This window comes from Schistocerca cancellata, chromosome 2, assembly GCF_023864275.1.
Source record: "Schistocerca cancellata isolate TAMUIC-IGC-003103 chromosome 2, iqSchCanc2.1, whole genome shotgun sequence".
NCBI classification, from domain to species: domain Eukaryota; kingdom Metazoa; phylum Arthropoda; class Insecta; order Orthoptera; family Acrididae; genus Schistocerca; species Schistocerca cancellata.
The window spans coordinates 565,393,738-565,416,623 of record NC_064627.1 but is presented as its reverse complement, the minus strand read 5'-3'; the positions used below and the strand labels follow the sequence as shown (position 1 = coordinate 565,416,623).

Below are 22,886 nucleotides of genomic sequence, written 5' to 3'. Positions count from 1 at the left end.
GCCCGACAGCGTTTAACTTCGGTGATCTGTCGGGAACCGGCGTTACTACTGCGGCAAGGCCGTTGGCTCCGTTATATCAACACACAATTATTAATATTCTATGGATACCTGTGAAGCAATTAATAACTGCCTGGCAATGACATGTTCGGGCAATCAACACAAAACTTTTTTTTTTACGGCTTTGTGGTAATTTGGTGAAATTGATATTTATTTCGCAGACTTCTTACTAGTCATTGCAGGGAGCGTTTTTCCAAACTGCTATGTCCTTCACCAGTCTGTACAACATTTTCAGATTAATGAAGTTAGCACCGTCATAGAGAATCCTCCGTTAACCGTCCTGAAGTGGTCTATACATTGATTACCCTCGCATACCCCTATTAAAATTGTTTTGTGTTAAAAGAGAACTTAAAAATTGAATTTGAGGAAAGATATACAACGGAGAATTTAAAACCCAAACAGTGCGCACTAAAGACGTGTACTTGCTTCACTAAACACGTGAATGGAGAATATTGTCAAAGTATCAGTGCTGTGCTTTAAAAGTTTAATATGTCTGACAATACTGAGAATATTTTGAGGGCCATCAATACTGCTTGTCAATATTTGTAGTATTGATAATACGTCGATACATACCCTAAGACGATCAAAATACCGACGGTTCGACAATATTATCGAACACGTGAAACCCCCCTTAAACCACCACAAGTTACTCGCAGAAGCTACTTCTGCAAGTTCTTTGGCGTGGACACGCCCCCAACATGTCAACTTCCACAAGTTCTGCCAATTTCCAGAAGTAGCTTTCGCACGTTAGTGGAGACACTGTCTTCCAACTTACTGCAAGTACTTGCTGGATTTACCAGTTGCTGCAACTTGCAGAAGTTTTGTGTGTTCAGTACCGATACGAAAGCGCCATTGACGGAAAAGGACAATGGCGTAAAGACAAAACAAACGTACTATTGGAACCTATAAACATAAATAATTCGCACTGTCAACCAAGGAAGTCCGAAATGAATCTTTTTCTGCAGACTTGGAAGTAGAATGACAGTACAGATATCTTCAAATTGTAACTGAGTTTTTAATGTTACAGTAAACATAACTGCGTTACTTTTGTAACAAAAGTAATAAATACTGTTTGCAAAGACTAAAGAGTAATTAAAAGGCAAGCTCTTGGTAATATAGCTTGCCTCATTTTTGTTTTTTATTTAGGGATGGCAGTTATCGCTGAAACAGCCGGTTTTCTGTTACTCCGGTTCTTGATGTCTCCAATTTAATCTGACTGTTAAAATCGCTCAATATAACCGTTTCTGAGATAGCCAATTTTTGCAATTTTACTCCTATTACTTCCAGCAATTAACGTAGACTTCGAACAAAGATTGAAAAATTGTAATGAAGCAGTGGGAGATCACGATCGATTTCTGGTTGAGGCCGCCGCAGAAATCTGTCTATTGTCTTCAGTAAAGATTGCGAAGGTGAAGGAGACGAGTGCGGCGACAGCGCGACCGAAAAGTCGCAAGTTGATGACTTCCCTCCATCGTCACTTCCGGATCGTATCGATTTTTCACCTAGAAGCAACCATAAAATGAAGGGTTCGCTTATTATCCAAGTTTACAGGACGACAATAAAATTATTGGTAAATCAATTAAACTTAGCTTCTCTTCCACAGAACATGTCGCAAGTTTGTTCTACTTCCTCCCGTTTTCAATCGTTTACAGCAAATGGAGCATTGTAGCTCATTGCCAGTGCACTTCGTAAAATACAGGTACTTCCTAGGTAGGGAGGGTACTATTCTGTGATACAACTGATGTCCTAGGACGACAGCGAGAAAGTTCAGAGCGTGAGGGGGTGGAGGGGGGGTGGAGCAAGTCTCGCACGCTGCACGTATATGCTTACCATCAGACAGGACACGCGAAAGATATCTCTGCTACGCTGTACCCATTCTTATGCCATGTGTTTATTACTAGTTTCTAGCTGTAGGCTAGCGCTGACCACTTTTTCCAATTTGTACGGTAGTCCGATATTCAAAGCAATGAAAATTTTACGAATAAACATTAAGCGCTTAAAAAAAAGTTTTATTTAAAAATCAAAAATTTTATCACTGCTGCTGTGGCAAGTTGATATGTCGGCTTTTTACTCGATTATTAGTAAGATGTGAAAAAAAAATCCTGTCGTAACTGAGACCAAACAAATACCGAAAAATATCGCTTATTGAGAAATAAAATACTTGTATCGGTTTTAATCGATCGGCTTTTCCAATTCCTGCCCTGTTTTCGAATATTTCATTGTACAATGGACATGAGATATTCTAAACTTGCATTTACTACAGTCTCAAAAGTTTTCAATCTAAGCGAACCCATTTGATTTTAGTTCATTCGATAGTGTTTCTAGATAACTTAAATATTTCGTTTTTCTTAACCTTTCGTTTGTTTTTAAATAATAATAATGATAATAACAATAACAATAATAATAATAATAATAAGAAGAATGAATGAAAATGGAACAACGCTATAAAAAAATGATTCAAATGGCTCTGAGCACTATGCGACTTAACTTCTGAGGTCATCAGTCGCCTAGAACTTAGAACTAATTAAAACTAACTAACCTAAGGACATCACACACATCCATGCCCGAGGCAGGATTCGAACCTGCGACCGTAGCGGTCACGCGCTTCCAGACTGAAGCGCCTAGAACCGCACGGCCACACCGGCCGACACAACGCTGTCAGCTGCTATAATTTTTAAGCGATACACGCTTAACATGCACTCGAGTGTCTCATGACGCGACTTTAGTGTCAACACTTCTGCAAGTACATGCAGAAGTTTTTGAAAGTAACTTGCCAAAGTGACTTGCAGAAATAAGCTTTTGAGTTAATATAAGCACCTCAGCAAGTGTTTGCGGAAGTCACTTGCTGGTGGACACACGCCTCTATGCTGGACCTGCCTCTTCACTTGTCAAGAGTCCATTGCTCTGAAGAAATGTTTCTGTGAAGCCGCTGTTTTAGCGAGGGGCTCGGAATGCTGGGACATGATGCACATCCAGCTCCAGTGCAGCAGTGCGTTTCTGCGGACGTCTTATCTGATCAAATCGATTCGATACCGCTTGGACGGGTTGTATATCTCTGCATACGTAATCTGTAGCCGGGTGTCATCATTTATTGTATCCAACATCGCGACAAGGGGTCTCGCGAACAGACGAAGCACCGTGTGTGGCCTGCGTGTTGCTCCCGCCTCGCGAAATGTGAGATTATTTGTCGGTATGCTTCCGGGTGTTCAGCCAAGTTGTTGATTCCTATTTCGATAAGCTGCCCAGTCGTCTTTATTACTATGAGCTGTAGTGTTATGTGTACTCGCCGGCTGGACACCAGACAGACTGTATTACTGCTGTCGCGCCGCTGCTTATAACAAATTCGACTCCTGGCGCCTGCTGCGCGCATTGATGCTCATGTCTTGCTCATTTGTTTTTCCAAGCCCGCGCTGTTATTCCGTGACAAATGTTCAAATGTGTGTGAAATCGTATGGGACTTAACTGCGAAGGTCATCAGTCCCTAAGCTTACACGCTACTTAACCCAAATTACCCTAAGGACAAACACACACACCCATGCCCGATGGAGGACTCGAACCTCCGCCAGGATCAGCCGCACAGTCCATGACTGCAGCGCCTTAGACCTATTCCGTGACAGCTGCGATTCTCTCGGCCTTTAGCAGGTCTGATGCACGAGATGACGCGTACGGTCTCACTAAATCGAGTGCCGGATCCCAAGCTCTGCTTAAATTAAGCCATCTGTCCCGGTTTATAAGGTTTTCCATCTTTATTTTGATAGACTCCTTACTTATGCTATTCCAGAAACTTGACGCTTGCACCGCGATACTCATCTCTTTGTATTTCGTTCCGTCACTATACGCGAGATAGTGCTCGACCACATCTGGTTTGCTCGGTTATTTCCGTAAGAGTGTACTGATCGTTTCGGATATTGGGTCAGCGTGAGGCAGATAAGCAGTTCTTGGCTTTTCTTTTTGTTTCTCACAGTGTCGGCCTCTTCGGGAGTTGATGACCTCGCCGCTTTGCACCTTAAAACCTCACATCGGATCCACCTGTTTGTCGATCTGGATTGCAAAGTCCACTCTGTGTCTCCCAGAATATTCAAACTAGTAGGAGTTACGATGTAAGCCGGCCGAAGTGGCCGTGCGGTTAAAGGCGCTGCAGTCTGGAACCGCAAGACCGCTACGGTCGCAGGTTCTAATCCTGCCTCGGGCATGGATGTTTGTGATGTCCTTAGGTTAGTTAGGTTTAACTAGTTCTAAGTTCTAGGGGACTAATGACCTCAGCAGTTGAGTCCCATAGTGCTCAGAGCCATTTGAACCATTTGAGTTATGATGTACACATGCAAAATGATGCGACGAATGCAAAATTGTACCAAAGGCGGGATTCGAACCCGGGTTTCCTGCTCAGTAGGCAGATGTACTAACCACTACGCCACCCTGGCATAGTGGCCTTGCACAACTGCCACGGACTGCTCTAGCACTCCTTCCTCCTCATTCCAAATTCCCATCCACGCAGACATGCGTAGATCTGTAGTTAAGCTGGCATGGTCGCATAAAAAGCCATACAGCAGGCGAAGAATGGTTTTATTGACCACAAAGCGTGCATCATGCGTTTCGGAATTATTTCGATCTTCAGAACACCAAATGCAAAGGCAGCAAAAGGACAAGAGCCTTACCAGGTACACGACTCTTGTCCTTCTGCTACATTTGCACTTGGATTTCTGATGATAGTGTAATTCAGAGAGGCGTGATGCATGCTTTGTGATATATAAAATCATTCTTCGCCTGCTGTATGACTTTTGATGCGACCTAACCAGCTTAACAACGGATCTACACATATTTACTATAAGCGTCGTTAACCTTCTTCTTGACTTTATGTCGCACCTTTACTATTATTATTTTCGATTATTCCCTTTTGAGAGAGCGATTGAACTTCAGTAGTCATGATTTCTTCTTCTTTCTTCGTTCTTCCCAAATTCTCTTCATACGTTCACTGTGTTTTCTCTTGCGTTCTTCCGACCATCTTTTTATCGTTCTGTTGTCCTTATGTTCTTGTTTAAGTGTGAGTTTCTGTATGATGTTTCTAAACTGTTCTCTATTGTTTATGTTGTCTTGTGTGATCCCCAGTTCTTTAATGTCTTATTCTGCTTCAGTGATCCATTTTGTCTTGTTTTTGCTCTTGTTTATTATCACAAAGATTTGTCTTGTGAGTCTGCTTTTATTCATCCTGCAGATATGTCCACAAAATTTCATCCTTCTCTTTCTAATGGCGTGTTTTATTGTTTCGACGTCTTTGTAAATCTCTCTAGTTGCCTCTTTATCCAAATTCCTTTCCGAAACACTGGTTCATATATTTTCCTCAGAATTTTTCTTTCCTGCTTTTCAATCTCTCTGATCTTAGTATGGCCATGAATCACTGTAGTTTCTGCAGCATAAAGTGTTTCTTGTAGGACTACTGTGTTGTAAGGCCTTAGTTTCGCATTGACAGAAATAGATTTTTTATTATAGTGATTCCAAGTGAGCTTATATGTTTTTGGTAATCTGGAAATTCTATCTTTATTGGTTATTGAGTTCAGTCCTGATGGTTGGATTATCTCTCCCAGATATCTGAAGTGGGCAACTTGTGACACTTTCCCGTATTGAGTAGTAATGGGGAGATTATCTACAGGTTTGTTTTCCATGTACTGTGTTTTCTCGTAGGAGATTTGTAGCTCAGTTTTTCCAATGCAAGTTTGGCTTCCTCTCTATTGTTCGTTAGAATGGCAAGATCGTTCGCGAAAGCCAGAAACTTCACCCTAATTCTCTGCTCTTTTTCAATCCCAAGCTGAATTCCTTTTATTTCCTTTTCCCATATCCTCACAATTTTTTTCAGAACCATGTTAAACAGAAGGCGAACAGCAGTATGGATATGAAATGCTTCTGATGTTTCTACCATGAGTTTAACTTTGGAGGTTGTATCTGTTAATGCCTATTGAATAATTGACCATGTCTTCCTGTCAATCCTGAACTCCTCTAAGGTGTGATATAATGTTTGTCTATCTATTGAATCGTAAGATTGAATCGCACAGATTATCATTCGTCGCTTCAGTCTACATAAATACATCACAAATACTTCAGATTTGAAAAGGTCTTTGGAATCATACAGTTTCATTTGATTAATAGGGTTTAACTGTGCTTACAGCACTTATTATTATGAAACTTTTTGCTGTTCATTGCTTCTAACACAGAAAAACGTTGCATAAAACTTATGGACAATTAATTTGCACGGTTCTGTCGTATACGTTGTTAGTGTTAAACGTTTCACTTTTTGGGAGCAGATGAAAACTGAGCAGTAAGGGAATTTCGGATAATTGGTCAGTCCGGTGAACTGCATAGTAAGGAAGTGATTCGGTTGAATCGCTGTTACGACGCAGTAGCGGCCTGTAAGTTGCAAGACAGAAACGGTAAATGACGATAACTGGGCGTGACGAAGCTTCTGTGCCTCGATTGATATCTGAACAATTGCGGACTATAGAGTTCAGAGTCTGATGCCGAAAATGTAGAGGAATATCTGTTACTTCAAGGAAAACAGCAGTGGTCGATGTTGAAGGCAACGCTCCGGTAAAAGTTCTAACGCAGTGATACTGTATGTTTTCCAGCTGGACGAGTACTAACGTGATGTTGCTGTAGTAGAAGACAGCATCGTAATCCAATGAGTTGGCGCCGACGATTGGGTGATCAAAAAGTCAGTATAAATTTGTCCCGGATTCGATTCCCGGCGGGGTCAGGGATTTTCTCTGCCTCGTGATGACTGGGTGTTGTGTGATGTCCTTAGGTTAGTTAGGTTTAAGTATTTCTAAGTTCTAGGGGACTGATGACCGTAGATGTTAAGTCCCATAGTGCTCAGAGCCATTTGAACCATTTGAAGTATGAATTTGAAAACGTAATAAACCACGGAATAATGTAGATAGAGAGGTAAAAATTGACTCACATGCTTGGAATGACACAGGGTTTTATTAGAACCAAAAAATAAACAAAAACAAAGTTCACGAAATGTCCGACAAATGGCGCTGATTCTGGTTTAGTAACTGCTACCGTGACGGGTGAGAGGTACGCCGATATGTTACAGAATCGCATCATCGCCAGCCTGGCTGATAAACACCAGCTGGAACGGACGATGTTTCTGCAGGATGGCGCTCCACCCCATATTGCTAGACGCGTGAAGTATCTCTTGCGCGCGTCGTTTGGTGATGATCGTGTGCTCATCCGCCACTTTCGTCATGCTTGGCCTCCCAGGTCCCCAGACCTCAGTCCGTGCGATTATTGGCTTTGGGGTTATCTGAAGTCGCAAGTGTATCATGATCGACCGACATCTCTAGGGATGCTGAAATACAACATCCGACGCCAATGCCTCACCATAACTCCGGACATGCTTTACAGTGCTGTTCACAACATTATTCCTCGACTACAGCTATTGTTGAGGAGTGATGGTGGACATATTGAGCATTTCCTGTAAAGAACATCATCTGTGCTTTGTCTTACTCTGTTACGCTAATTGTCCGCAGCTCGTGGTCGTGCGGTAGCGTTCTCGCTTCTCGCGCCCGGGTTCGATTCCCGGCGGGGTCAGGGGTTTTCTCTGCCTCGTGATGACTGGGTGTTGTGTGCTGTCCTTAGGTTAGTTAGGTTTAAGTAGTTCTAAGTTATAGCAATGTTCTAGTCAATGAAGTTAAGGAATTCTGCTACCTAGGAAGTAAACTAACCAATGACGGACGGAGCAAGGAGGACATCAAAAGCAGACTGGCTATGGCAAAAAAGGCATTTCTGGCCAAGAGACGTCTACTAATATCAAATACCGGCCTTAATTTGAGGAAGAAATTTCTGAGGATGTACGTCTGGAGTACAGCATTGTATGGTAGTGAAACATGGACTGTGGGAAAACCGGAACAGAAGAGAATCGAAGCATTTGAGATGTGGTGCTATAGACGAATGTTGAAAATTGGGTGGACTGATAAGGTAAGGAATGAGGAGGTTCTACGCAGAATCGGAGAGGAAAGGAATATGTGGAAAACACTTATAAGGAGAAGGGACAGGATGATAGGACATCTGCTAAGACATGAGGGAATGACTTCCATGGTACTAGAGGGAGCTGTAGAGGGCAAAAACTGTAGAGGAAGACAGAGATTGGAATATGCCAAGCAAATAATTGAGGACGTAGGTTGCAAGTGCTACTCTGAGATGAAGAGGTTAGCACAGGAAAGGAATTCGTGGCGGGCCGCATCAAACCAGTCAGTAGACTGATGACCAAAAAAAAAAAAAAGTTCTAGGGGACTGATGACCATAGATGTTAAGTCCCATGGTGTTCAGAGCCATTTTTTTTTTGTTGTGCTAATTATTGCTATTCTGATCAGATGAAGCGCCATTTTTGAACTTTTGTATTTTTTTTGGTTCTAATAAAACCCCATGTCATTCCAAGCATGTGTGTCAATTTGTACCTCTCTATCTACATTATTCCGTGATTTATTCCGTTTTCAAATTTATACTGACATTTTGATCACCCGGTATGTCGTAATTCTATAACTGACTGATGTCGATGAGAAGGGTTCGCCTTACAACCCGTTTTAAGGTACGTAAGTGCCTGGGCGTTTTTCGAACCACGAGGCACGCCCCGTCGGTGGAGTGACCCCCCTGCTTGTGCCGGGTCAGTGGGTAGCGCCACTCTCGCTGTCTCGGCGCCCCCCTCTGGTGCTGGAGGAGTGGCCCCCGGCCGTGACCGCTCCAGTGGCTCTGGGTGGACAGGTGCCGTTGCGTGGCTTCGCTCGCCAGGTCACGCAGCCCCGCCCTGCCTCCGCTAACGTACGTCGCGCTGCGCGGGTCGGCGCCCGTCTCTGACACGGTGCCAGCCACTCAGCGCGCTCCGTTACCGCCTCCTGCCAAACTGACAATACGGCACCATTCCTCCTAGCGGCCGCCCAGAAAGAGCCGCAGGGGACGCACTGTTCCACTCCTTGCGCTTCCTACAGAAAATGTTACTTCGTTCTCCTCGCCACCGAGGGACAAACCTGGTGACTGCGTATGGTCAGCCTTCATCCGTCCTACATAAAATATCTCCAGCTTTTTTTCTCACAGACACTGCCGGATAAAAAGGAAACTGAAACAATGTTAGCAGATTTAAAAGGAAAAAATTGAGCGGAATCCACATATGACTGTTAAGTGTTATGAGTAACTAATTAGAATGATAAAGAGCGATAAACTTTCCCAATCAGATGTACACTCCTGGAAATGGAAAAAAGAACACATTGACACCGGTGTGTCAGACCCACCATACTTGCTCCGGACACTGCGAGAGGGCTGTACAAGCAATGATCACACGCACGGCACAGCGGACACACCAGGAACCGCGGTGTTGGCCGTCGAATGGCGCTAGCTGCGCAGCATTTGTGCACCGCCGCCGTCAGTGTCAGCCAGTTTGCCGTGGCATACGGAGCTCCATCGCAGTCTTTAACACTGGTAGCATGCCGCGACAGCGTGGACGTGAACCGTATGTGCAGTTGACGGACTTTGAGCGAGGGCGTATAGTGGGCATGCGGGAGGCCGGGTGGACGTACCGCCGAATTGCTCAACACGTGGGGCGTGAGGTCTCCACAGTACATCGATGTTGTCGCCAGTGGTCGGCGGAAGGTGCACGTGCCCGTCGACCTGGGACCGGACCGCAGCGACGCACGGATGCACGCCAAGACCGTAGGATCCTACGCAGTGCCGTAGGGGACCGCACCGCCACTTCCCAGCAAATTAGGGACACTGTTGCTCCTGGGGTATCGGCGAGGACCATTCGCAACCGTCTCCATGAAGCTGGGCTACGGTCCCGCACACCGTTAGGCCGTCTTCCGCTCACGCCCCAACATCGTGCAGCCCGCCTCCAGTGGTGTCGCGACTGGCGTGAATGGAGGGACGAATGGAGACGTGTCGTCTTCAGCGACGTGAGTCGCTTCTGCCTTGGTGCCAATGATGGTCGTATGCGTGTTTGGCGCCGTGCAGGTGAGCGCCACAATCAGGACTGCATACGACCGAGGCACACAGGGCCAACACCCGGCATCATGGTGTGGGGAGCGATCTCCTACACTGGCCGTACACCACTGGTGATCGTCGAGGGGACACTGAATAGTGCACGGTACATCCAAACCGTCATCGAACCCATCGTTCTACCATTCCTAGACCGGCAAGGGAACTTGCTGTTCCAACAGGACAATGCACGTCCGCATGTATCCCGTGCCACCCAACGTGCTCTAGAAGGTGTAAGTCAACTACCCTGGCCAGCAAGATCTCCGGATCTGTCCCCCATTGAGCATGTTTGGGAGTGGATGAAGCGTCGTCTCACGCGGTCTGCACGTCCAGCACGAACGCTGGTCCAACTGAGGCGCCAGGTGGAAGTGGCATGGCAAGCCGTTCCACAGGACTACATCCAGCATCTCTACGATCGTCTCCATGGGACAATAGCAGCCTGCATTGCTGCGAAAGGTGGATATACACTGTACTAGTGCCGACATTGTGCATGCTCTGTTGCCTGTGTCTATGTGCCTGTGGTTCTGTCAGTGTGATCATGTGATGTATCTGACCCAAGGAATGTGTCAATAAAGTTTCCCCTTCCTGGGACAATGAATTCACGGTGTTCTTATTTCAATTTCCAGGAGTGTATATAAAATTACATGCGGGGATTGTCCAAAATTTTACATCCGGCAAACGGGACGAGCTCTGGGTCTCAGGTATAAAGAGCATATTCCTACTAGAAGCGGTGACGGTACTAAGGGCTCTACTTATGCGGAACACCTTGTGCAAACGGCTCATTCGCCGAGCTCTCCAGTTAATATCGAGTTACTTCATGCCGAGGTTAAGGGCTTAAAACTGGATGTTTTGGAAGAAATGCAGATCTTTAAGCATCTGCAACATGCTAAAGACAACATCCTTAACGACCTACTCCTACTAAGAAATAGAAATTTTTTTGAAGGTTTCGCGCCTCACTTGGTTCTTCATACTTGTAAATCTGATGATCTGGGGATTTTCACATGCGTGCGCTGATTGGCGAGCGCGGTTGGTCAAGCTGTTCATCTTATTTCTTTTTATGCTCATTTTCCTTTTACGATGAAGGTGATTTTAGCCTGTTGAACACCTCACGTTTTATCCCTATGTCTTTATTACCACGACGTCTTTAGATTAGTCCCCTCAGCACGCCCCCCCCCCTCCCCCACTTCCAGGCTAACTACTGGCTTTAGGTATAGTTTTGAGTTCGTCCTGTTGTCATAGGTAGCTTCATATATAAGTTTCTTTACTAGCATAAGCAACCGTGTGTGGTTATTTTTAGGTTTCATCTCCTGTTTAGCTCGTCTCTTGTTCTATCCATTCCATTTTTTGACATACGTTGATCCGCGGTTGGGAATATATGGGCTTTTTAGCCCCGACCCATATATAAACTTTCTCGTATTCGTATGCGCATGCGCATTCAAGTAACTTCCCTTGTGTTGCGCATGTGCATAGGTAGCGGGTCAGGCCTGTAAGTGAGCGACCATTTGTAGCTGCAGTTTATGGCGGGTCATGGCCCACCGAACATAGGCCGGTGTGAGGTGGAGCGTACACCATTAAGTTAAGTAGTACATTTGATTTTGTACATATGTAGTGTTTGTGTTTTCCTTTTCTTTTTCGTTTATAAATGTATAGGTTTGGTGTTCTTTTAATCATTGACAAAGGTCTTCTTACGCACTTGTGGGTTTTATTGCTGTTCTGAAGAAGGTGTACTTATTTACGACGAAACCTGGGTTAACACTGAAAACTAGGTGCTTTTTTCGCAATCGAGGCGGGTTTTTAGTTTTTTAATATATTAACCAACGAGTGCTGACGCGCTGCGATGTTGAAGGTTCTTTAATTAGAATGTCGTATAACAAAATTAAAGCATTGCCTCAGAATCGGTATTACGTGAACCTACTTACCAATAGTAAGCTTTCGCGTCACGCCATCGATTCTGACACAAGCACAACGGACAGAAAATTAGTCACTCGCAGTAGACACCGTGCTAACGCAGGCATGGGCAACCTCTGAGAACACCCCGGGCCTGTTTCACATACTTTCTTAAGCTCGCAGGTCGCCTTCTCACCTGACGTGACAGCAGCGCTCCTAGAGCATAAAATCGAAACAATACCGTCCGAGACGTTAATGTTTAAGGGATAAGGCACTGTTGTGGATGGCACCCCTTTTCTCACATGCCACGCCAGGAAAGTATGCCTCAAAAGACATTCAAAAAAATGGTTCAAATGGCTCTGAGAACTATGGGACTTGACATCTGTGGTCATCAGTCCCCTAGAACTTAGAACTACTTAAACCTAACTAACCTATGGACATCACACACATCCATGCCCGAGTCAGGATTCGAACGTGCGACCGTAGCAGTGACGCGGTTCCAGACTGAAGCGCCTAGAACCGCACGGCCACACCGGCGGCCCAAAAGACATTCAGTTTATGTTTGGACGACCTGCAAATATTTACAATTATTTACGCGTCGTGAGCAGTATTTTTCTACTTGAGCGTTTTGCAGTAGGCTTCTTAAAAACTTCCGTTGTAAAATTGTGCAACTCCGTTAGTAAGTAAACAATGTTCACCACTCGTAAATGGTTCAAATGGCTCTGAGCACTATGGGACTTAACTTCAAGGTCATCAATCTCTTAGAACTACTTAAACTTAACTTACCTAAGGACATCACACACATCCATGCCCGAGCAGGATTCGAACCTGCGGCCGTAGCGGTCGCGCGGTTCCAGATTGAAGCGCCTAGAACCGCTCGGCCACTCCGGCTGGCACTCGTAAATAAATGTTAACATCCGAAGAGGGGATGCCTTGCATCTTGAAATATCATCATGTAAAATTGTGCGCCTTTCAACAGTCGCAGTGTTGTAATACGTCCACAAACAACAAAAATCATTTATTAATGTTAAAACGAGAAAGATCGAAAGGCAGTTACGAGTAACATTGTGATTTCTGGCTATAGATAGCTACTTCGATAGTTTGAAATTTAGTGTGCTGATATCCAAAACCACTACTAGGAAGCATATTTGTCAGAAAATATTTCAGTTTGGAACATGGCTGTTAGCCAGCAACCGGATACTGATTTCAACATAGGATTAAACAGCCGACCGGTTGCACATAAACGGTTGGTGCATTGACATGGGTTTTGACACCTACTAGGAGTGTCTTCATCAAAATAAATGTTGCTAAATCGTAAAATTACATTGCTAAAAAGCAATAGTCAGAAACTGGACCAGATAATATCCTGTCAAAAGTAAAACTTGTGCCTAGCTGGGAATAACATCAGACTGAGTCTGATGTTGCCCTACTCCAAAAGGTTTCCGAGATAGAACACACTTAATGAACCTGGCTTCAACGGTAACCAGAATCAATGGAAGTCGTCTGGCACTGTCGCCAATGTGAAGATGCAGACACGCTGTATGTGAAATGACTGTAATGTTCAAGGAACAATGTGGCACTGGCCTCGCGTCAATTGCGAGAAGCATCGCTGTAAAATACAAGAAGGATATGAACTAAAATCTACTGATTTTGCGAGAGCTCCATGCTTTTTTGATTTGGTTTTCTACAAAAACATAAAAAATGAAGTCTCGCGGTCAAGTGTCCTGTGGACAGAGGGGAAGATTTTTTCATTTACTGCAAGCGTATACACACTCAAATGAGGCGTCTATTGGACGGGGAACCCATATGCAATCGTGAGAATCCTTTCGCTTTAGAAATAGTGACAACTGCTGCGGAATTACATCTTACATTACTAATAACTTTCTTTTTGCTGAAAACCTTAATACTTTTTAAACGGTTTGCCTAAGACGATCATTATACTTTGTTTTTCAGACAGTTGTGTTAATCGCACTGATGGCCTCCAGATTAGAAGGATTGTCACTTTAATTAAAGGGGCACTTCAAGCTACGTGTACATGGAGATTGGTCCACACTAACCACATTCCATATTCGCTGAAGCTGTTGGCCGTCGTGACGCACCAATAATTATTACAACCCTCCTCAGTGCTCTGTAGTTTGCCGTGCCTCGCCTGATGGTCCTTCTTACGGCTGGTGGCCACCACAGTGAAAATCCCTACTCGTGGCAGTCACTGACAGCACTATTCTATTATAAAAGTACTTACTAAACAGGTATGCCACATATCAATGTAAAATGTGTCTATTTTGACCCTACGCTTAATCATCTTTTAAGATAAATCCTTGGCTGTCCATGAAAACTGTATCCCTGTACAGACAATGTATTGCAAATTAATGTGGTTTCATTTCTTGCGCTACAATGGATCACCACTTCGTAAATCAATTTCTCATCGCACGTGCATTTGCATCACTTAGCTACAACGTCCAGTACTCACTGCGCTGCTACCGTTTGCGAAAGGATAATTTCTTCCTCGCAGTTTTCATGCCATGGAAATCAGTATATCATATGCCACGTCAGCAGTTTTGCTTTGATCAATTTCAAATTGTACTTCAGATCACCAAACTTCACACAAGCAGAGTGGCGCAGTGGAAGCGTGCTGGGCCCATAACCCAGAGGTCCGTGGATCGAAACCACGCTCTGCTAAATATTTTAACTGACCAAACCTTGACGGTCGAAACCGAATTCTGGTAAAAGTGTTTTCATGACAAGATAACGGTAGTAATTTATGGTTTGATAATAGTGGAATGAAAGAATTGTGCGATGGTAGGTTGGCTGATTGATTTGGGGGAGGAGACCAGACACCAAGGTCATCGGTTCCATCGGATTATGGAAGGAACTACGCCGTCCCTTTTCAAAGAGACCGTTGCGGCGTTTGCCTGAAGCGATTTAAGGAAATCACGGAAAACTTAAATCAGGATGGCCGGACGTAGGTTTGAACCGTCGTCCTCCCGAAGGCGAATCCAATGTGCTAAACACTGCGCCATCTCGCTCGGTATTGAGATACTAAGCGAACGTTCTGCACAAGTGCAACAGGATGCTGAAATTTTGTCAAAACGGATTTTTCGCTAAGGAGTGAACGCAACTGCATATGGAACTAAACTAAACCTCCACCTGAACAGGCCATGAAGGCCCAATGGTACCGACCGGCCGCCGTGTCACCGGATGCGGATATAGAGGGTCACGTCGTCAGCACACCGCCCTCCTGGCCCTAAGTCAGTTTAAGAGACCGGATCCGCCACTTCTTAGTCAAGGAACTCCTCAGTTTGCCTAACAAGAGCTGAGTGCACCCCACTTGCCAACAGCACTCGCAGACCGGATGATCACACGTCTAAGTGGTAGCCCAGCATGCACTGCGGCAAGACCGTGGCGCATGTAGCAGCGACACTGTAATTTGAGGGTAAGTCAGGTCTTTACACCAAATATGTGAAGTAAAGTAAACTCGTATGAAATAGGTGTCTGGGAGACCTTGAAGAAAGGTTCAGTCCAGTAATTTGAAATATTTCACCTGTGCATTGGCAACTTCCCTTCGCCTAGAGCTAGATATTAGGTCTGGATGAGACGTAGTGGCAGGCCTGCCGTAAAATGAAGAATGTGCGTCAGTTAGCATGCGGGCTGTCTGTAGCTGATAGCAAAAGGCCAGATGAAGTAGTGCACTGAACGGCGACCGCTGTGTTTGAATCATTCGCAGTGTGTGCTGTCTGAAAGTGTGAGAAGCCAGTTCAAACGACATGTTTAGGAAACATGAACAACGTCCGTGGATCAAGACAGAAGTGGCATATGGTCGGAGCGCACAACAATGTTTTGAGGGGCTGCGTAAGGCATGTGGTGATGTAGCAATGCCATATACTACAGTGACGAGATGGGTGAAAGTGTTTCGGGATGGCAGGGATGTTATTCATTATCGACCATGTTCAGGAGGGCCTCCCACGCACAACATGACAATTGAGCTCCTTGTCTCTCTGCTGGATGCGGATCGCCGATGGACCGCATCCCATTATCCTTCATGAAAATGCACGATGCTGCACGGAGAACCCCGTGCAGGAGCTCCTGCATACGTGGGACGTGAGAAACACTGGACCATTCACCATATTCACCCGATATGAGCCCGTGCGATTACCAACTGTTCGGCAAAATGAAGGAACCTCTTCATGGCACTCCTACAACACAAGAGAAGACGTCATCCGTGCCGTAGGGCGGTCCTTGCCAGATGTCGACACAAATGGACGCGCTGACGGTGTGCGACGCCTTCCACCTGTGTGTGTGTGGGGGGGGGGGGTAGAGGGGGGGGGGGTAAAGATGCGGGCCAATTACAGTGAGGGCATGTAATTCGGTGAACATCTGTCAATCAAGTCTGGCGTCAATTATAACATTGCTGCCACTGCTCTTTATCCAACCCATGTATAATTGAAGTAGTCGATATAAGTTAGGTATTAGATATAAGTGAAATTGTTAGTGACTGCAATGAGTGAAATACTCTAGCGCCAAGAACTCTGAGGAGATATTGTGGAACCCACGCATAGCCACCTCCTCTTGAATAGCAACCAGAGAACCACCTGGACTAACAGTTAATTTAGGGGAAAGGTCACCATCGCTAAAGCCCTATTTGCCTTGCAGACCGGCCGTCTAGTGATCAAGCACAGTACGTTGCTTCTTCCTGTTTCTGTTTAAATTCTGGCGAGGGAACAGAAATTGCAGTTGCAGCATCGGACAGAATGCGAACCATGAGTGGAAGAAGAAACAGGCTTAGCGTGTGTCCATCATTTAACACTGATAGGAACTTCCATTTGGCAGTTGTTGTTTCGCTAACTGAAGAATTTGACAAGGATGATTCCTTCCGAAACTTTACAGCTGATTTCTATCCCACTATTTATCATAGCTAAGTCTGTACTCCGACTCTTATGATGTAGTCGGTGATGAAACGTCAAATCCAAGTTTTTCTTCTCGCGCACTGTCACCTTTCCGTCATTTATTCACTGTATAACGTACCTAAATCCTCGTTTCATAATTTCCTTGCAAGAACCTAATCTAGAATAGCCTTTGCGAAACGTTTTCTGCTTGACCACTTTCAAAGTCGAATTTCCTAAAACTAATTTTTTTCCTAGTGTGACTTGAAATCTAACCTCGCTGAAATTTCTGCCGAGTAGAATAATTGTGAATTTCATCAGTGGATTACTTATTGGGAGCACTTCGCTTCTTCTTATTTAGATGGACACTCGAAATTCACTGCCTTCGAGATCATGTTGGTCCTCCAGTACCTCGCATAGCATCCACGTTATTGGTTTTGACAGTTTGCAAGTGTATAACTCGTCAGCCCCTTCGGCTGCACTGCCGCTCTTTCCTCGTTATCGTCAATGAATCAAATGTCATCGACTGCACGTCGTCGGACTTATCTGTGAAAGTTGTCGCAATAATTTTCCGTGGTTGCACTGCCATGTCACAAATTGCACGACCTTTCATCAGAAGGTGATTGTACCAAGAAATCAACTCAGTACGACCAGTACTACGGTTTACTTTGCGGAGTAGTACGATGTGCTACCAGAATGCTGTGAGCAATTTTGTCACTTGGCGTTAGACAACGTGACCTTATTTAGTCGATTCTAAATGTAGTAAGTAAGTCTGCTAGAAAGGGTATACTGGGTACGGTACGGTCAAATTCAGAATAACACCAACTTCGGCCTTACGAAAAGAATTCACTGTGTAGAACGGGAATTTTAAAAACTTCCTGTGTAATATTGTGCATTCCTTGTCAGCGGCGTCTTCGGATGCGGTAGACAGGGTTTGGGCTCCCCCGGCTGTTCTTCAAGTTTTTCTGCACTGGATCAGCAACTTACGACGCCCATCGCAAGGTTGAGTGCTCCCCGTTCCTGTCCGTTCAAAACGGTTCAAATGGCTCTGATCACTATGGGACTTAACTTATGAGGTCATCAGTCCCCTAGAACTTAGAACTACTTAAACCTAACTAACCTAAGGACATCGCACACATCCATGCCCGAGGCAGGATTCGAACCTGCGACCGTAGCAGTCACCCGGATCCGGACTGAAGCGGCTAGAACCGCCTATCCGTTCATAAGGAAAATGTTTCCTGGCAGTGCTGACCGGGATTTGACTATCTTGTGACTTACAGAGCGAGGTGGCGCAGTGGCTAGCACACTGCACACGCATTCGGGAGGACGACGGTTCAAACCCGCATCCGGCCATCCTGATTCAGGTTTTCCGTCATTTCTCTGAATCGCTTAAAGCAAATGCGGGATGGTTCCTTCGAGAGGGCATGAACGATTTCCTTCCCCATCCTTCCCTAATCCGAGCTTGCGCTCCGTCTCTAATGACCTCGTAGTCGACGAGATTTTAAACACTAATCTCCTCCTCCTCCAACGTTAATTGACGTTAATTGGAACGAAATCCTTCCGGGCATGAAGCCACTCAAATTTCTTCAATTTAATCGCAATTACGAAACTAGAGGCACAGTTTCGTGGCTGCGGTTAAGCTTTATAGAGTTACTCTGTTTGATACCCAAAAATATTTCGTTCGAATTAGACTGATTACGTCTCATTACCCCAAGAAATTGCGATTTACTGGGTCCATTGTGGGGAATATATAGGTTATTAGGCCCAAAATTAACCTCTTCATAAATTCTTACGTGGTATTTTGTGAAATTTTGGATATGGAACATTTCACAGGCAGCTCCGTGGTGCTAAGGTGCACGTGCCTGGGTAGCGTGCCTGGCGCCTACGTAGCGCCACGACAGGCGTGGTGCGCACGTCCCTGGTTCACACGTGTGACGCTGTGGCGCACGCTGCCACGTATTGGCGACCTGCGAATTTCTTGGCAGGCGCACCGTGCCGGCCCGTTACACCAGACACGGAAAGCAAAGGTCATAGATGCAGCACGGTAGGACGGACAGTAACCGCGATTCGTATAAAGGGCACCTATACAATAGTTTGTTGGAAGGGAGGGGGGGGATGCTAGAACGGGTGGTACGGCCTACTTTGAATTTTTGGAACACGAATGGTGACTTGTAAGTAGCTGTAAAAAAGTTCCAGTTCCCACACCGTCAAAAACCTGCTCAATAACGACTTTAACAATCATTTTCTTGAAAGAAAAACAGTTGACTACATGGGCGAATCCCCTCCCTCCCCCCTCCCTCCCCCTTGCTCATGGATATGGTCGCCCTTGGTCCTTACATATACACGCAGGATGTACTATAATTCTTATCTGACACTGGTGAAAGTATACTTTAATAGAAACAAAAAAATTCCTGTAAATATGGATATACAAAGAAGCCTTTCGCGAAGTTTTGGTCACGACCTGTCACTGACTTTAGTACGAACTATTGTCCTAGTTAGTACAAATGTACCTGAAAGGTAAACCTTTCGATCAAGTCCCCATCTAAAAGGGATCAAATTTCATACATGGTCGATGGTTGGGGAATCCGGTATATGCACGATGGAGCACAGGCACATTTTTCAGCTTATGTAAGACGCCATCTAAAGCGCCAGTACGGACCAGAATTGATAGGCCGAGTATGACCCGTACCTTGGCCCCAAGGTCAACTGATCACAATGCTCTGGAGTTTTCTGTCTGGAGTCTTGTTCAAAATGGTTCAAATGGTTCTGAGCACTATGCGACTTAACTTCTGAGGTCATCAGTCGCCTAGAACTTAGAACTAATTAAACCTAACTAACCTAAGGACATCACACACATCCATGCCCGAGGCAGGATTCGAACCTGCGACCGTAGCGGTCGCTCGGCTCCAGACTGCAGCGCCTAGAACCGCACGGCCACTCCGGCCGGCCTGGAGTCTTGTCAAACGTGAAGTGTACAGCAGTCCCGAAGGTACGGTGTAAGCACTGGAGCAGCAAATTGTATAGCCTTGTCAAATTTTGCGAGATACACTGGGAGTGTTTGAAAGACTTCGGAACTCACTGTAGTACAGCATCTATAGGCGACAACGACATGTCGAAAACATCCTTTAATAGGTATGAGATTTCGGTAAACCGTGACATGTAACGTTCTAAAGCAGTATTGTATCTCCAGAAAGAATTTCGCCCTGCATCGGATTCTGGGCTGTTTTTAAAAATTCCTGGCAGACTAAAACTGTGTACTGGACTGGGAATCGAAACTGGTACCTTTGCATTTGCCTTTTGACCAACGAGGAAGTTACAAATCAGGGTACACTTCGCAGTAGAGTGATAATTCTTTCTCGAAATAATCTCCCAGTTTGTGGTTAACCCAGTTCTCCGCAATGTTTCTTCCAGCAGCGCTCGTACTTTAGTGTATGAGGGAGAACCTCTCTGAAGTTTGGTAAACAGGCTGCGAGGGTGGGTCGTGAGTCGTACTTAGATAGCTCGGTCGGGAGAAATTTTTCCGCGAAAACGAAAGTCCCAGATTCGATTCCCGGTCCGGTACACATTTTTAATCTGTAAGGATATCATATTTATTTTTAATGAAGGCCCTGGGTGAAGCGGGAGTCCAGTTAGGTCGGGAGTTAATCGAGAACTTTCAAATATATTTGTACTGGTATGATTTGTATCATTCAGTCAACCAGCTGCAACAAGATTTTACTTTAATCTGGTTTCGACACCGACTAAGGGTGTCTTCTCAGAAAATCCAAACAATTACTTGTAGTAACAGATAAACAGATTAACGAGCAAAATGCTCTCGTCATGTAAAAGAATTCTTAAGGAGATAATATTTAAACCATATAAAATTTGTAGACTTGGGATTGATGTAAAACTGGTAATTGTCAGTATAATTATCACTACGTGGCTTAACGCATTACACACCGCTAAGAGCTGCAAGAGGAAACAACAATTGAAGATGGCATCAGGCAAGGTGCCTGTTTCCTCTTACAGGCCTTAGCGGTGTGTAATGTACAATTATACTGACAGTTACCAGTTTTACGTCGATTTCAAAGTCTACAACTTTTATATTGTTTGAATATTGTCTTCGTATGAAGTATTTATATAACGAGAGCATTCGGCTTGTAAATCTGTTCTTGTGTTAGTATACGTAATTGTTTGGATTTTCTAATGTAGACACCCACAGTCGGTGTCGAAACAAGGTTAAAGTAAAATCTTGTTGTACTACTGGTTGGCTGTATTATACAAATCATATCATTGTACAGTGCTGTGTCACAACCATGTTTAAAATTGTAGCAATTGTACTGAAAAGACAATAATTTTTACTGAAGTCATTGTCGACTCTTAACTACACTTCATACTCGCACTCGCGACTATCTCGAAACTGGGTCGTTTTCGCTTCCTATAACCGCGTAGCTTCAACCATGTCAGTTTCCACTACTGTTTATGATACAACCTGCACCGAATATAATTTGTTTAAACACTTGTGTCTTTTAATGGCATCCGTAAGCTTCAGCTTCAGAATAAGACTACTCCGAGACGGTGATCTTTTTTTGCAAAAAATAGGCGGTAAATGTGCTACATTGGAAAGGTAAGACTATCAGTACAGTTATATCTACATTATATGTATCCTGAAGAACCTTAATTAGTATTCACTAAGAACATTATTTTAGAGCTCAGGTCAAACTGTAATTTTGTACTATACGAGGGCTAACCTTAAAGTTTTAATTATCACCTCACAAACTTAAAGTTGCGAAATTATTTTATTGTTTGTTTGCCGGTACATTTATGCTGAAGTCTAGGTACACAGTGAAATACCCACACCGCAATGGCATACCACGCCGATAGAGGAATTAATTCGCAGACCATTGATAAAGTGGAGTATCGTGGAGTAATTCGTCTAGAAGCAACAGTGGAAATGTTGCAGCTGTGTCAGGCAAGTGCAAGCACCTAAAGACGTCATCTGGACTGGCCTGATAAAGCTGCAACATTTCCACTGCTGCTGCAAGACGATTACTCCATGATACTCCACTTTATTAATGGCGTGCGAATTTATTCCTCTATCAGTATGATACGCTACTTTGGTGTGGGTATTTCAGTGTGTATCTAGACTGCAGTAGATATGTACCTGCAAACACACAATAAAATAATTAGGTATTTTTATCGTTCCCGCAAACTGAACCGATGCACGGATAGCTGATAATCCAGAGCTGCTGAGTGGAAAGGTACGCGTAATTCCCGCCCCATATTAAACAGAGAGAGTAGCACAGCAGCCAGCGTAGGGGTAAGGGTGTACTGCAGTGTAGTGCGCCCCATTCTGGAATATGACTGCCCTGTATGGGACTACGCTGCAAAACATCCACATCAAGAGACTGCAATCAGAACGTTACAGAGCTCTGAAAAGAGCCACACACGTAGACAGCCGTTTTGCCACAGCAGACTTGCACGCTGCCGTCAATACAGAACCCGTTTAAAAAAGGTTCAAAAATCTCGTCAAAGCGTTCTACGAAAGAACCAGGCAATCACCGAACGCAATAGTTAAGTTCCCTTGGAATTACAATCCAAGAGATTTCAGGATCAAAACCCCCAAGTCACTAGCTATATGGCAACACACACACCCACATCCCTAATCCCCGATTAACCCAGGAAACACAAATAGTTAAAAAAAAGGAAGGTCAGCGTTGGCCATAATATTAATGTTTTATTGGTAGCAGAATCGATTTTAGATCACATTGTGACCATCTTCAGTGCTGTACAAATTAAACTCAGACACTGGCATCACTGGTATCACTATGTGATCGAAAAGCGATTCTGCTATCAATAAAACATCAATATTACGGCCAACGCTGACCTTCCTTTTAATTTAATATACAGGGTGGCGCACGAAATGTGTTACCATTTTGGTTTTGAAAATAAACTTTATTGTCAATACAATCTGAAAAGAACATATACTATAATGAAGAGCCGTCCATGGAGATTTGTTCTAACTCAGCATTTGCTCAATATGTCCACCATTTCGTTTCGTAGCTT

At 44.4% G+C, this 22,886-nt stretch overlaps 1 protein-coding gene and 1 non-coding gene across 2 annotated transcripts in view; both read right to left on the bottom strand.

Annotated features, from left to right (window-relative positions):
- LOC126156485 (uncharacterized transmembrane protein DDB_G0289901-like) overlaps window positions 1-22,886 on the bottom strand; it is a 455,508-nt gene that overhangs the window by 307,443 nt on the left and 125,179 nt on the right. The gene's annotated exons all lie outside the window — the stretch shown is intronic.
- On the bottom strand, window positions 4,407-4,478 carry Trnas-acu (transfer RNA serine (anticodon ACU)). The gene has a single exon. It is a non-coding gene; the product is annotated as a tRNA-Ser (tRNA).